The following is a 14426-nucleotide window of genomic DNA, read 5'->3' as shown; positions in this document are numbered from 1 at the left end:
CTAAACCTAACCCTAATCCTAAAACTCTAACTCTAACCCTAACTGTAGCCCTGAAACCCTAACCCTAAAACCCTAACCTTAACCCTAACTCTAAAAACCCTAACCCTAACCCTAAGTAGAAAATTGTTGCAAATTTTTTTAAAGCTAAAACCAGTACGAACGATGTCGTAAATAACAGTGACAAACGAAATATACACCGCTGATAGTTGTTGTTGACAAACAACAGCAGTAATTTTATTCAACTGAATACACGTCATTGATTAGTTGAAATTACCGAAATACGACAAATTTAACACGAAATAACTTCGAAAATAGAAACATTTCTCAACAACGCTAAAAGATGTTCTATATGACACATTCTACCAGTATCCGAAGTTTCAAAGTGTTTAGTTAATGAAAATTAATTAATCGAGCTGCCCAGTTGGGAAACGTTTGTTAAATACGGGTACTAATTTTCTTGCAGTCCTTGTTAGTATATATTTACTGTATACTTGGTAAGATCAGTTTATATCTGCTTTTTATTATTATTTTAGGCGTCGGTGTATATCGTATGTGAAGACGCGTGACTTAGTGGTTAAAGTATTCGACTCACGATCGAAAGGATATGTGTTCGATTCCGGGCCGTGTGCTGTGCCCTTGAGCAAAACACTTTATTTCACGTTTCTCCGGTCCACTCAGCTGGCAAAAATGAGTTGTACATGTAATTCAAAGGGCCGACCATGACCCATTCTGTGCAATGCAGAATCTCCATAAGAATTATATTAAGGATACGCGTGTCTGTAGAATGCCTAGCCACTTGCACGTTAATTTCAGCAGCAAGTTTTTCCGTTGATCGGATCGACTGGAGCACTTATCGTCGTAGCCAACGGTATGCCATTTATACCGTGTTGCTTGGGTAGGATTCTACATTTTCATTGTAGTTGCTATTCTTTAGTCATTTCTGCTGTCTGGACGAAAATATATTTATCGTCAAATCTATTTAATATTCTTTTTCTTAAGATAACAACCAATATTTTCAAGATATTCGGTGGATGATTAGAGGAGTCTTGACACATATATTATCAGCTTGGTTGGTTATAGTAGTACTGATATTAATTGTTATCTTTTTCTCTTACTTTCACGTTATGGCAATATCACTTTCTGCCTTTAGCAATACATCCCTGTGTTAACCCGAATTTCATATCTTTTCGTCGATTGTTTTGACAATAACAAATACTTCCTGATGCCGTAATGTTTCAGAGAATTTCTGCTGTATGACTTCCGGCAAGACGCTTACAAAATGGCAATGTGAACATTCTCCCCAAACAATCTCATCTCGGCTGTATCCCACTTGCTCAGGTTCAGTTCTTGGCACCGGACTTGTTCTAACTATATTTGTGTCTCCGTCACTACGATTATCTTTTTACTTGTACTAATGTATGTATCTCAACAAAATATTAAGTACATATAATGTCTGTAAATTCGCATTCTTACAAACAAAAATTGCTGCATTAAACGTCCGACAAATCTTGTTAAAATCTCTATCCATTCAATTATATGTACAACGTATGCAAACAAAAAGAACACTCAACACAAGATACGATGTTTAAATATTAATATTAGCAGTTTGATTCAGAAATGTATCACTTGAAGTTCCTCAGTTGAATGAAGGAAATACATTTGATCATTAGAATATTTAATTATGTCGTCTCTCTTTACGTTCTGAGTTGGTAAATTAGTAGTAAATGCACAAGTGAAAAACAGACACAAAATGGCAAGTTAAAGAGCATATATTAAAATACAGACGAATGGAAAACATATACCAAATGCACAGACGAACGGAAAACAGACACAGGTCTTTAATTCCTCATCAGTTATTGCCTTTAACGTATGTCCATTTATGTATCCTTTGTTATCCATTTATTGTTTGTTTGTTATCGGTCCAATATTCTCAGCAACTCTTACAGATGCCTCCAGTAGGGAAGCAAACTTATCATTAAAGGCACGAAATTGCGTCATACCCTCTGGTCGATAACTGATGAGAAATTAAGGACCTCCTCTGTGTGTTTTCCGTTCATCGGTGCATTTAACATATATCTTTTAACTTTCCATATTGTATCTGTTTTTCGTTTGTGAAGCAAGGGTGACTACTCCAGGCTATCGGTCTAGTTTCTCCACATTAAGTAGTTGTCAGTAGCCACCACTATTTTAATTCCATCACATGATCACTTGACAGCAAGCCTTCCTCACCATCCGATCACAGCCCACCTTATTTGGAAGTTATGACTGTCTCAAGTCTCAGAATAAAATATTCTTTACTACTCTAGGCACAAAGTCCGAACTTTTTTGGAAGGAGTCCAGTCGATTAGATCGACTCAATACGCAACTGGTACTTAATTTATCGATCTCGAAAGAATGAAAGACAAAGTAGTAGAGACCCGGAAGTTGTTGCTCTTCGATTACAATCGCAAACAGCCGTAGCTTTCTTCGACTGAATACACGTCGTTGATTGGTTAAAATTACCCAAATACGACAAATTTATCACGAAATAACTTCTAAAATACGAAATTTTGTCAAAAATGTTGAAAGTAAACCTTGTTTAGCGTGTGAAATTATACCAGTATAGGAAGCTTCAAACTGTTTAGTTAAGAAAAAGAATAATTTAAAAATCTATGAGTGAAATTGAAGAGATCCGATTTCAAAGTTATATGTAAAATCGAAGAAAATGTTAAATCAAAATTAACTTAAGTTAGAAGGAAAACATATGCATCGATATTAAATTAATTAATTATAAAATAAATTTAATTAAAATAAATATAAGTTTGTTATAATAAAATATTCACTTAGAGAGATCTAACAGCATAAAAATAAACACATGTTCATATGCAAATATACAACAAACATTCGCTTATACATACAAACACAAAAAATACATACATACATATAAAAGTGTATGTACATCTGTATGTGTGTGTGTATATATATAACCAGCTGAAATTGCAAAGATAATCTGGAACTCGACTGAGGATAGAAGACTCCGAATGACCCGTCCTTGTTTTCTTTGTATCGTCTATCTGGATGTTTTGTTGTCCCTTTTTTTGTATCACCTAACTATCTGGATGTTTTGCGTTCTTGTCCCATTTTTGTATATATATATATATATATATATATATATATATATATATATAACGTTCATAACTCTTGCACACAAGGACAAAAAAGTATATTTAAGATGAATGATAAAAGAAGACTATTATATGATAGAAAATATGCCATTCTCTGAATTTTAAGTTTAATCCTGATGCTTATCCTAATATGGATAATGTGTTTCACTTAATCAGTTAAGCATAAAACTCTTGAGTTTTTAGAGGAGTTAAAACCTTGGATTATAAATACTGTATGCCGTTTGTGATATTACAAGAAAGCTTCGTTGTAACTAAAAGAACGTAATATGTATGTAATTAAGAACAATTGATGACTAACCAATGATATTTCTTTGTAATGAACGCATAATACATAAGCATATGGCGTTTGGCGTTAGTCAAAGCATTCATTAGTATCGGTTAGAGTATCTAATTGTCGGTTAGGGTATTTAATGGTGTTTGAAGCTTTTTAATTGACCCTGTAGTTGGTGGCGTAGGTGGTCAGGTAACTTACGTGGGTTGTGGTTTTGAAGATGAATTCGCTTATATTAACTGAAATCAGCAAATAGTTTTCCTTCGGAGTTAGTCACTTGGCTAATAACGCTGTCTTCCTGTCTATTTGACTGGCATCATTTTAGACCAGTGGTTCTCTACCGGAGCCCATATGAGTCTTAGGGGTTCATAAAAGATACTGTTAAAATTTATCTGAAATAAATTGGTTGTACTTCTACAATACACAAAATATTTGAATAATTATTTTTATACAATTGCTAATAATATTTAATTATAAAAATATAATAGTTTTTGAATATCGTCCATCCAATATTTGAATATCGATATCGTCCATCCGATATTTGAATATCGTCCAAAGGTCCATCCGAGTAAACCAGTAGTGAAAGAGGTTAAATAAGTAAAATAAATTGCTGAGAAACACTGCTTTAGACCAATCACGTGGATGGCTGTTGTCAATGGCGTTCGTTCGTTTTGACAATTATCAGCACGCAGTTTAGTTTGAATTTAATCACATGGTTAGTAGCGTTGTCGATGAATCTGCATCATTTTGCACATAGTTTTAGAAATAAATTGATGTGGCAACGAAGTTTTATGCAGAACTATTAGTAAAATTTTGCCCAATATATTGGAATTAGTTCCATGATTTGAGAAGCCCCAAAATACGGCCGGGTGATAAACTTAATCTATTGATACTAATTTTTAAGAGCCATTTGACGTGTGCAGATTCAGAAACATTTGTCTCTACTGTTAACCTCATCTATCTATCTATCTATCTATCTATCTATCTATCTATCTATCTATCTATCTATCTATCTATCGATCGATCGATCGATCGATCGATCGATCGATCGATCTGTCTGTCTATCTGTCTATCTGCCTGTCTGTTTGTCCATCTATCTATCTATCTATCTATCTATCTATCTATCTATCTTCAGAGGAGGCTCCCGTTTTTTTTTACAAAGCCGTTGGGAAGGTAGATCTTAAAGGAAAAAGATACTCTGACATCAAACTTGCAGTTAAAATAGCATCAGTTATCTTGCAATGCTTGTCACTGGAACTCAATTATGGCCACCGAGAGAGTCGCAAAAGTGTTCCTTCAGTTTTTGCCATTTAAACCGAATGACGTACCGATGTCATACTTTCATTTCGTTCATTAAGGTTTTCAAGTGAAAGAACATAAGGATAAGTATTTTGTTCAGACTTTCATTTCATATTTCAAAAAATATTCAGACAGGCTCGGCTTACCAGCTGATGAGCGGAAACGAGTAACTCTGAGTACTGGAAATCAGAGCCCTTCAGTTATAGTGTGTGTGTGTGTGTGTGTGTGTGTGCGTGTGTAGGCGCAGGCGTGGCTATATGGTTGGAAAGCTTGCTTTTTCTAACCATACAGCCATGGGTTCAGTCCCTCTGTGCGGTACCTTGGGTAAGTGTCTTCTACTCTAGCCTTCGACCAACGAAAGCCTCGTGAGTGAATTTGGTAGACGGAAACTGAAAGACGTTCGTAAAATTTTGGTGGTAGAATTAGCTTTTGCGTAGCATATAGCAAGTTTTTTTTTAAGAATAATGATATGATGTCTATTTTTAGTTACTTCGCAGCAGCACTGATGAGGTCTTATATAAGCGAAACATTCCAGAAATTTCTCTTTAGTTTAGAAGTTACTAAAATTATATTAGTCAATTACCTTATGCCTTTCACTCACCAGATAGTTATTTTTAATGAGATTGCAGAGGCGCACTACATTAAATGTGTTAACATCAACATATCTAAAACATTAAAAATGTGTAGCTATGGAAATTAGCACGTTTTGTTCAAGTAAATATATAAAATACATAATGTTGTCTAGCATGCCATGGAATCAAAAAATAAATACATAGAAGAGAAAGAATGGGGGATGGGAAATGCTTGGAGGACTGTCGACTTCCAAGCTAGTGGTCTGCATTAAATGGATAATTATGACTACCATGTTTTCAAGTAGTATTTACGTCTTCATTGGTTTTCAATTCTGATGCCAGAGGATATTTTTTTTTACTGATGGTGAACTAGAACAATTAATCCTGAGATTAATTAAATTCTGCACCAGATATGACCTCTACAATAAAATAACAAATAAATCTTTGAACTAGTTTTGATACCTGTTCAGAGTCATTTCCTTTTGATTACAATTTTGTTGCTTCAAGGGAAGGTACAAATTCATATATATATCGTCCTCAATAAATCTGAGAGCTTGCATATTTTGTAACAATTTATTAATTAATAGTAATATTGATATCGCAATGATAAAGCTACTATAAATGCACATGTCTACCCATAAATAATTTCAAAGTTAAAATCTAAAACTACCAGTACAATTAGGGAACTAAAACAACTAGTACGGTCCTGAACATTCAGATACATGTCCATTCATAGTTTCACGAGGAATACAGACGAACAGACCACACATGCGCATAAACTCACAAATATTTACATACATACATATATACGCACATATGCTTGCATACATACATACATACACACACACACACAAATGCACATATACATATATGATTTTTGTTAAATCATTTCTATTCACAATAACTGAAGTATCTGTCAAAACTTTCAGCAGAGTACTATATTTACTTTGACAAGGAAAGGTTGAAAATAACTGAATGAAAGGAAAAGGTAAAAAGGAAAAAGAAAAACAAAAAGGGCGAATTAGAGTTATGTCGCTTTTGACTGTAAAGTTATGATAAGGCTAAACAATTCTGGGTCTACAGTCTGCGTTACAGCCACTCAATTCGGGAAGGGTGATATTTTTCAATTCGTTAACAGGAACTTTTCCATATGTTTTCATCTGCTGGAAATTTCAGATCTGGAATTCAGCAGTGCGGTGATGCTCTTAGATTTAAAAAGTTTTTTCAGCTACACAATCTTTTCCAATAAAAAATTCCAGTTTTTCGATGATAGATCGTTGAGAGGTAAATTCACGTGGAAATACTGTTTTAAACGCGTGTTTCTTTCTCGTTAGTGATATTCAGCATAAGAAAATCTCTTATAAGTATTATATAAAAGCTATAAAACAACAATAACTAATGAGTTGATTAAATAATTTAAGAATAATATACAATTAAAGCTCTGTAGCTTTTTTCACTTATTCCTCGATGTCTAATTGCTGCTCGTTTTAGATATATCACTCGATGTGGCTTTAAAATAGAAATCATCTTTGTTTTTCTTTTTAAATGTGTCTGTAATTCCTTGGTTCCCTGACAGACGTTTTCTTTATAAATTTCACGATAGCAAGCGTGAGATATATTTACCTCAGCAGTCACTTCTGTTTTTTAATCTTTAGAGTAGAAAATATCAATTAATTATGAACATGGGAAAAGGCTTCATCAAACCGTTTAAAAGTAAACAGAGTTTGGGTTCTTAGGTGTTGTGCAGTTTTTTATAACATTCTTCCATTTCAATAAAGTCTTCACTGCGGGCACTTGGTCTTGTGATTGAAGCACATCATTTATGTTATTCGTAGAAACATTAAGGGTCAACAGTTCAGTAATGTCAACGATCGCTTCTGTTTCCGAACAATCTCTATTGGTTCTCTGGATTCTTCAAAATTATCAATAAATTGAGGGTAGAGTTTATTCTACACGTTTTTCGTATTTTTTTCCATGTAACTTTCTTCGAGGTTCCTTTTTATTAGTTATACTGTATACAGATCACTGAATGATTATCTAAAATCCCTTTGGTATTGGGTCTCCCTCCTTATCAATAACACTGTGATCAAATGCGTGCTGAAAATAATGTGCTTAAAATATTGCAATAAAACCATGATCCATTGGATGCAAAAGTGACGTTGTATTTGACGGTATAAACATTAATCTAATATTTAGAGGTGATATAGTAGATATTGTGGATGACATGATACATTATCAGCGATCAGTAGCACATGAAATGGAATATTTTACCTTCACGATATTTTTCAACTTCGGCTACAAAGTGATATGAAAACCAATTTTCAAACATTGAAGCGGTAACCCAATTTTTTTATTTGCTTTTATAAGACTAGAAGTGTAGCTTTTAAGAACCATTTAATTGCCTTTAGATTTTCGGCAGGCTGCAGAAACAAATTTTAACTTTCAGTCAACAACTGCATTACCAGCAAATACTATCATTAATCGATCTTCAGCTACTTAAAAATCAGGTATCGAAGATTTCTTCTTTTTTCAACATAGCTTCTTATTGGCAATTATTTTCTAAAGCAAAATTGAATTAGATATTATCATTAGAGTTGCTCTCGTTTTGTTTTTGAAATTCTCAACACACCTTGAAGAAGTCGTTCTCTTCAAATATTAAGGATAGTTTCAGTTAATCAAAGGTTATTTGGTCAATATTAATACATTGAGATTCTGTCCTACGCGCGCGCGCGTGTATCTTACAGAATGATCCCGTTAGGTATTCTTCTTTATGTTATTGAATATATACATACTCAATTTGTTTAATTTAACACTCGCTTTATTTTGTACAACACATGTGTGTGCGTGCGTGTGTGTGTATGTGTGTAGTGCAGTGTAGTGAAGTGTAAATAAACTAAACAATAAATGATTACCCAGCGGAAGTAGAATTTGAGAAATAAGGTATTTGCATAACGCATTAATGGGTAGAAAAATTAAATTAACGTTTCGGACTTTAATTAGAGGAAGAGCGGCGTACAAGGAGCAAGAACGAGAATTGTCCGGGAAAAATACGGATGAAGCGTTTGAGACCAAATAGGAATGCTATTGTATGAATCCCAGCACTAAGTGAAATAGCGAGAGAAAAAAGTAAGGTACTTGTTTAAAAAGTCACCTGAGGAGATGCAAGCTGCACTTGTGATGTAAGACGATTGGTTGTACAGTATCTCACCTACGAGGAACAGGTGCGGGTTGAGTCAAAACAATTGTAGTGCTTTGAATAAAGAATCTCATGGCAGATCGATCTCTCGATAGATAGATAGATAGATAGATAGATAGATAGATAGATATTCTGAAACAAATACACAGTGTATTTGGTATGGACTTCGTAGTTGAACTCAGAAACTCTTCAAATTATAAAGTTTCAGTTCTTTAGCTTGGTATATTTCAATTTTTTAAGCCTTAGTTGCGGTAGATACGGTATACCACTTTATTCACAAACGCACTTTCACCCTCATTATACATGCTGATCCACCCACTCATGTACACATTACAAAGATGACAATAGCGCTATAAATAGTGTGTTTTTTTAGGGTTAGTTTACAGAAGCCATTTTCACTCCAAGTTCTACTCAAGGCTACAATAAATTTAGCAAGCTGAAGCTCATTTTACTGTACTGTTGTTGCTTACAACATTAAATTGTTCTATCTGTTTGCTATTCGTTTACATCTCCGTAGACTGAAACTCGCAGCCATGATTGTTCTGGTCATATGTTTATACGACCAAAGCAATTAACTGAGAAATCTTTAATTAAAAAGTGAATTGAATTGAAAAACCGAGAAGTAAATAATTGTTTTGGCCCTGTGCACAGCTGAACATTAGCGACAAAATATGAATGGCCAACTCTTTTGTTGGGTGTCTGGTGCTCTATTAACAAGTATTTTGCAAGTTCGCAGATATTGACAGACAGTTATTTAGTAAACTCTTCACTAATTCAATTTACTTAAAAATCTTATCTCTTTCTTTCCTTCCTTCCTTCCTTCCTTCCTTCCTTCCTTCCTTCCTTTCTTTCTTTCTTTCTTTCTTTCTTTCTTTCTTTCTTTCTTTCTTTCTCTCTCTCTCTCTCTCTCTCTCTCTCTCTCTCTCTCTCTCTCTCTCTCTCTCTCTGTTCCTTTTTCTGTTACAATCGATTTTCTTCAGTGGGACATAAATAGTTTAATTACTAAATTGATAAAATCCTGAAGTCTAGCTACAATTAAGTATCAAGCTTTTCATGCCAAAAACAAAGAAAAGGGGGAAAAAATAATAAACACAAACACTGCTCATGCATTTATGATTACACGACTGAATTGTTTGAAACATAGGTTATATATTTGTTACGTAGCTTATATATATTTTCTACAGCGACACGAACTGTAAATTTTTTCTTTATCGCATTGTAAGTTTCCATAAATTCAATTCTCTTTACAAGTTATCTGTCTTCTACTGGACACCGTAATACTAAATAGCTAAAGCCCAGGTGTCAACAAGCTAAAAGCAATATAAAACCTCGACTTACTAATATATATATATAAACATGCATTTATATGTACACACACGCGTGCGTGCACACACACAGAAACACAAACGCACACACGCACACACACATGTACACACACAGAAACACATACATTTATAGTGAGAGGGAGAAAAACTAGGAGAGGAGATGAGAGAGTGGAAGATGAATATAGAATATGATTTTGATGAATGTACTCCAGAATGACCACTGCTCAATAATTGTACCTACTAGAAGAGTAACAGTTGTTTGCAAACACAAATATGTATTCACAGAACACTCACAAGTATACACGCACATATACATATGAATAAATATTACATATTTATTTGATGTAAACATATATATATATATATATATATATATATATATATATATATATATATATATATATACATATATATATATATATATATAAACCGTATAGTTTTGATATTTAAAAAAAATTTAGTCTAAAGCAACAAATTGTTCTTTATAAATGTTATTTCCAAAGAATTCTTCCAAGAGAAGGACATTACTGTCTTCAGAAATTTCAATAATCAAATAAAAGTATAGCAAATTGACTACAATTAATGTCCCTGTCTTCTCTTTCGTAGGACACTTCATTATTAATGCTATTAGCATAGTTGCTAGATTCTTTTGATTCAGAAAACTTTACAAAATACATTTATTGATTGTGAATCTTGAATCTTCAAAGAACTATAAATTTATTGCAGACATTTTTACTTTCCTAGGTTTAAAAGTGTATAACTCAGACCTCAGATGGTTTTACTTAGAGTCCACAAATGGTTTGTCTTGTTAACACCAGTTTTCTTTCTTAGCTCTTTTCAGAAAACATAAGCGAGGTCTTTTCTTCTACCTCATTATTCTTTTATGCAGGCCAAAATACAGAAGTAATCACTTGAATGAAGCAATATTTTTGTTCGTTCGTCATTGTTCACGATAACCAAGGACAACACATGGGAGAAGAAAATGGAGCATGGTGCGTCTGACCGTGGCCAATCGGTCCAATGCATGATTGAAAGGATCTGCCACAGGTGGTCTGCAGGAACTGAAGGCAAAGAGTTAGTGTTTTCTTCATGCCCCAACGAATCCTGTTCTGTTTCTAGGAGGCGAAAATTTTGTTGGTGCAGCTTTACCAGATAGATCTGTCTTGTGTCCGGGTTGATCTCAAAGCTCTTCATTGAGGCTCTGAATGTGTCCTTGGAGTACTTTTTATGTCCACCTTGCTTGCTTGCCTTCAATCAACCAGTTCACTATAAATAAGTCTCTTGGGGAACTGCATGCCAGATATCTGAACAAGGTGGCCTGCCTACCTGTTTAGTGTTCTCCTCAGTTGTGTGTAAATGCTTGACAGCAATATACAAAGTAATATAATGGTCAAACAAACGGCGTGTACAAATATGAATTCAGTAGTATATCAGTTTAGACTGTTCTACATCACTCTATATATTATTCATGTAACCATCTGATCATTATTTGAGAGATACCTAGCTAAGCGTTTAGAATTTAAAGCTTATAATCCCACATAATAGGGATATTGTTGTGGGAGATATGAGTGGTGCATTGAAGAGTTTGTAACTATGTAACCCCTTCTCTATTTATCCAATGTCTATTTATCCTTTGTCTATTTATCCGACTATCAATGAAACCCCTTGCCTATTTGTCCGATTATCAATAACTTACCACTCATGAGTATACCATCATTTTTCAACGATAATTTCATTATAACTATATTATCCAACAGTACCTTAAATTCTTTAGCAAAAATGATTTGAAAGAGATTTGGTATCTATTTCTAGTAAGGAAAGTGAATGCACAGAGGCTTCCTATTTGACATGGTAACATACATGCGGAATAACATTATATGTAACACTTCCTTAGTTCATCAATATACTACTTGATATAGTATATTGATGATACACATTCCTCCTTGTGCAAAGATAGACAGCTTAGATTCAGTACAATGAGTCACAAATGCCCATTTAGTTTTGCTTACAACATTGTATTTATTTCTCTTATTCTGCTTCTTTATTTGTGTTGCTACCAAATAACTAGAGAGTTTGTTTATTTTTTCAACAGTTCACTTAATGTGTAGCATACCACCGGGAAACAATGTCAATAATGTTACATGAACTGATTATTCCTTATTTTAGAGATCAATACTTTACCTGTAATCATTAGGAGAGTCTTTACAAGGTTGTTCAATCTGATAGAAATACTATTAAAATTCCCTTCATTTAAACTCTACTATTTTAAACATGGAAAAATGAGTGTATAAAAAATGATGTGATAATCATGAGGGTTAATGCAATTAACAATAGGCCTACTTGACTCAGTCTGATTCAGCACTAATTAACTATAACTATTACAACAGCTATACAATCTTCTCTGTCATTACGCTTCTTTGCATTTTAAAGTAGCTATTTCACGCGATTATTGGCTATTTAAGACAGTTTTTACACTATGGTTGAACAATTTCAATCATTTATGACTGTGATATAATTTCTGTAAACGTCTTTATTCAAATAAAATATCTAGTTCTTTCATCTTACATAAAAGAACACAAATAGCACTGATAGTTGCTATGCTATTTCATCTTAGTTTAACTTGCTTGAAGGCACAACACTCTATTTACTGTGAAGTAGGCAACAATAATATTTAGATACAAAATACACCAAAACAGTGTATAGTACTCCAGCCATGTATTCATGAAACAGTGAAGAAATAAAAAAAATGAATTGGAAAAGGCTATTGCCAACATTACCTATTTTACAAAATTTCTCCGTAGAATTGCAGGAAATCTTCAGAGAATTCTTATTTTAATAGTACCAAGACGTTCGTTCATTTTTCATAATAATAATATCCTAAAGGTAAAATGATAAAGTAAAAGAAAAACAACAATGAATATGGTTATAAGAAAATCCACTTCACCAACTGCCATAGTTTAAGCACACCAACATCACTGTCATCGTCACCACCACCGCCGCCGCCGCCAACAACAACAACAACACCTCTTTTGGTTGTGTGCATCTATTGGAATGAAATTGGTTATACTTTTTGGTAATGTACTTGAATCTCTGGTTTGTTTCAAATGACATGACTGGCTTCAGCACTTAAAATGGGCATATGGAAACGTTCCAGAATATTTTCTACCGTCGAAATAGAAAATTAGAAAATAATGAATAATAAAAAGAAAAAGAAACAAACAGGAAGATTAAATTCTACTGAATAGCTGGTAATAGATAAATGACGAAGTTATTCAGGGTTTTATTTATTTATGTATGTATGACGTGTGTATGTATGTACGTATGTATGTATGTATGTATGTATGCATGTACATACGTATGTATATATATATATATATATATATATATATATATATATATATATATATATATATACATATATATATATATATAGGCATACATAGTCAATTCAAAGACAAGCAATTAAAAACACGAGAAGAAAAGGAAAAAAAACCGAGCGTCCGGTGAAAAGGAGAGAGTTGTTAACGTTTCGAGCATTGCTCTTCATCAGAAAGAGAAAATTCCAAAGAGAAAGAAGGAAAAATAAGGAAAAATTGCCAACAATCCATGTGCGTATACATTTCTACGCATGAATGTATCGGGTGTTCAGGCTATAGTTGAATGTTTGCATAATAAGAAAAGAACACACATTATCCCATCCAAAAAACAAAAAGATAAAAAATAAAAAGAAGTATCAACTAGATTATGGCTAGGAGATAACAGTTTACTCAAAGTAATCACCTTCAACTTCCAGCACAACCTCAAAATGGTTCTGGAACCTAGCGCATGCGTTTCTCAATGTGTCCCTGGAAAGTTCTTCAAACAACTCCTCTATCCCGACCACCATCTCAGCCTTGGTACTACAGTCAGAGAAGTTGATGTCTTTCTCAGCCATGCCAATGCCACACACATGTTAATCCATGACATTACAATTGGGAGAATTATCAGGCTAGAAATTGGGAGTGGTGAAGTTGTAGAAATTTTCTGAGAACAACTTCTGATTTTTTCTGGAGGTACAAGGAACCGAAACCTTCTGCCACATATGGCCTTTCAGGAGCAAACCCCTCCAGCTACGGTTTGACCACAGTCTTCAGCAACTTAACATGGCCGCCTGAATTGAGCCTAAAGCCTTGTTCAAAAGAACGAAGTAGTATTATATTACTTTCACTGGAGACACACATAAAGACCGTCAGAATTTGGAAGAACTTAGTTTTCCTGATATGTGGGACATCACTTGGATTTCAGGCAATTCTTCACAGTAATCATGATATCGGTATTTCGATATCCGGCACAAATCATTTCGATACAGGCAACTCTTTTCCGATATTCAGATGGCTTCCAGTCTTCCATGTCAACAAACTTTTTCTCAGCTACAACTTCTATCTTTATGCTCTCCTTTGCCGTTAACAGTTCACCCATCAAACAGTTCCTGATAAAAAAAAAGCGAAATAAAAATCATGAAATTCAGCACAAACACTCTGTATGCATGTTTGTATGTAAGTATATATAAATATGTTTGTATATATATATATATATATATATATATATATATATATATAT

The sequence above is a fragment of the Octopus bimaculoides genome, chromosome 4 (genome assembly GCF_001194135.2).
Source record: "Octopus bimaculoides isolate UCB-OBI-ISO-001 chromosome 4, ASM119413v2, whole genome shotgun sequence".
In the NCBI taxonomy this organism is placed as follows: domain Eukaryota; kingdom Metazoa; phylum Mollusca; class Cephalopoda; order Octopoda; family Octopodidae; genus Octopus; species Octopus bimaculoides.
This window is presented reverse-complemented; position numbering follows the sequence as displayed.